This window comes from Cynara cardunculus, assembly GCF_001531365.2.
Source record: "Cynara cardunculus var. scolymus isolate 2C chromosome LG 10, CcrdV1, whole genome shotgun sequence".
Taxonomy (NCBI): domain Eukaryota; kingdom Viridiplantae; phylum Streptophyta; class Magnoliopsida; order Asterales; family Asteraceae; genus Cynara; species Cynara cardunculus.
Window position 1 is genome coordinate 12,494,406 of NC_037537.1, and position 2,856 is coordinate 12,497,261.

Sequence of the window (2,856 nt, forward strand, 5' to 3'; positions counted from 1 at the left end):
ATTGTGTCATAATTAGTCTAATCAGAAGTTAATGAGAGAGCAATTGAGGTAGAATGGGTCTTAATGGTCCCTTATTGGGTCTATTTTGTGTCAGTGGATATAATGCGCTATTTACCCTTAAGGAGTCCAGTTGGGTCAAAATGACACAAACTAGGTCATAATTAGTCTCATTAGACGCTAATGGGTATAAGTGCCCCAGCTCTCCTTGAGGAGTCTAGTTGGCTCAAAATGATACTAAATGAGTCATAATTAGTATAACTAGACGTTAATGCGACTAATTGAGGCATAATGGTTCTTAAGGGTCCTAATTGGTCCATTTGGTCCCAGTAGGTAGAATGTGACTACTTCTTTTAATCTCATCAGACCTGTCAAAATGACACTAAATGGATCATAATTAATCTAATTGGACCCAGATTGGTTTAATATGACCATTTCTTTATAATTGGGTCAAAATGACACTAATTAGGTCATATTTAGTTTCATCAGACCTTTCGACTTCTTTCTCCAATTTGAGTCTAATTGAGTGATATTGGTACTAAATCGGTCACAATTAGTCTAATGAGAAGTTAATGAGAGTAAGTGAGGTAGAATGGGTTTCTTTGGTCCTTGTTGGGTCCATTTCGTGTTAGAGGATATAATAGGCTATTTCTCCTCAAGAAGTCCAATTGGGTCAAAATGAAACTAACTATTTTGAGCCAATTAGAATCCTTATGGAGCTGGAAAAAGACGGGTTTTTCTCTCTAGGGTTGCGTGAATGATGAAGATGAAAATGATGATTTCGTTTGGTGTTTCCTGATTTGTGTTTTTCGTTTCTTCATTTTCGTCTTGCTTGGTGTGCTATTCCGTTTGTTTTTTTTTTTTTGATTTTGCTTCAATCGACGGTTTGGTCATGGATTAGGGTTTGGCGGTTTTAAGATTTCCTTCTTTGAGGTTCGTTTTCGTTTTCTTCCCCCGCTTCCTTGTGCGATCTGCTCGTTGTGGATTGTTTTGGGTTAGAGTTTCTTCTTCTCCGTTTATAGGGTTGCTTACGGTTATCGTGGCTAGGGTTTGGCCGCTTTGCGTGTTGCTTACGGCTAGCGTTTGCATGCTCTAGGTTGGCCGCCGTTTTTTTTTGCATGTATTCCTATTTTTTCTAGGGTTTGAGCCGTAGCTTTCTTCTTCGCTTTGTTGCTTGATTTCAATTGGTTGTCGTTTTGGTTATTGGGTTTTTTTCGAGTATTGTTTTATTGCGTTTTTTGTGGTGACATTCCGGTTTTGTTTTGTGGGTTGGTTGTGTGCATTATCTAGTTTTCTTTCCTTGTGTCAAGTGTTTCTGTGGTCTTCGTTTCCTTTGCTGAGTTACTTGATAGAATATTCAGCACCTCCCTGTGAGGTCTTCGTTTATTTTWTTGAGAAAGCTCTACGAGGGTTTCAGCATCACGGCTTCTTGACTAGGGATTTGGGAGCTAGTTATTCTATGAGAGTGTGGTAAATATGATTGATTTTRCGGAYGTGATTTTGGAAGAACCTTCATCCCMGGATTTTGCTGATGTAATCCTAGATRAGACGAGTCCTTGTGAATTGCATGGAASTTCTTTGCATGGGGGGTGAAGGAGGCGGTCTTGACGGTGATTGGGGATAATGTTGGACTCAATAAAAGGGTCTTGGTGTGGGAACGCCTCTCTCCTGCAGTTATGGGTGAGCCGCGCATGCAAGCTCAAAAGTCTTTTGCCGYAATAGTGGGAGGTACTCTAAAGCAAGAGCTGACATATTTTTAGGTTGAAAAGAGTGTTAAACCGCGGATCCAGTTTCCATTGGAAGCTACGAGAGGTATGGCTAAATCTTTCCAGTCGGTTCTTTATGGGTATTTTTTGGGCCCTCATCTTCCATTTCCCATTGTCCTACGTGCGGTTCAAAATGCATGGGGAAAGTTTGGTCTTATAGATGCTATGGTAAATGATCTTGGCTATTTCTGTTTTCGGTTTAATGATGATGGTGGTTGCAATCAAGTGGTTGAGTCATCTCCCCTCATGATTAGAGGGAGGCCGMTTTTTGTCTCAACATGGGACCCCTCCAAGGGACTTCATAAACCYGAGCATACCTCATGTCCRTTRTGGATTAAATTCTTTAACATTCCKCTTGTTGCRTTYAATWGAGAGGGTATTAGCCGTATTGCAAGTGCAGTTGGRATTCCTTTGCGTTTGGATGCTTGTACAKCTAGCACTTGTGATAAAGCTTGGGGACGTACTAATTTTGCTAAAGTTTTGGTGGATGTTTGGGCCGTGGATGAGATACAGAGGCAAATTGAAGTTGTAATACCGAGGCTTTCGGGTARTGGTGAGGACGTGATAAAGGTGATTTTGGAATATGATTGGGTGCCATCCCAATGTTCAAAGTGCAAAGTTTTTGGACATCATACGTCTTCTTGCGTGAAAGGGGAAATAATAAAGCCAATGGAGAATTTAATGTCGTCGAATAATGATGGTTTTAAAGAACCTAGAAGACAACATTGGAAGCCGAAGAATATTTCAGGACCTCGTAATGGCGATCAGGCAACTACTTCAGGTGCGGCTTCTATAACTCATGATACGATAGTTGGTGTTGGTACTATAAAGCAGGTTACTGAGGTATCGCATGTCTCGGGAGTAGCTAAAAAGGACACGGAAGTTGTTAAGCCTACAGTCTCTACAGTCTTAGTTGGGGAAAGTGTGGAACATGTGGACAGTCAATATTGTACGGTGGATGTTGGGAGAATGCCAAAAGGAAGAGACGATCTTTCGAATGTCACATTTCTATCAAAGGGGGTCCGGATCTTGTCCAAGCGGTGGTCCATGCTTTTAAACCGAGACAAGGCGCAGTAAATTCCACGTCTATTAG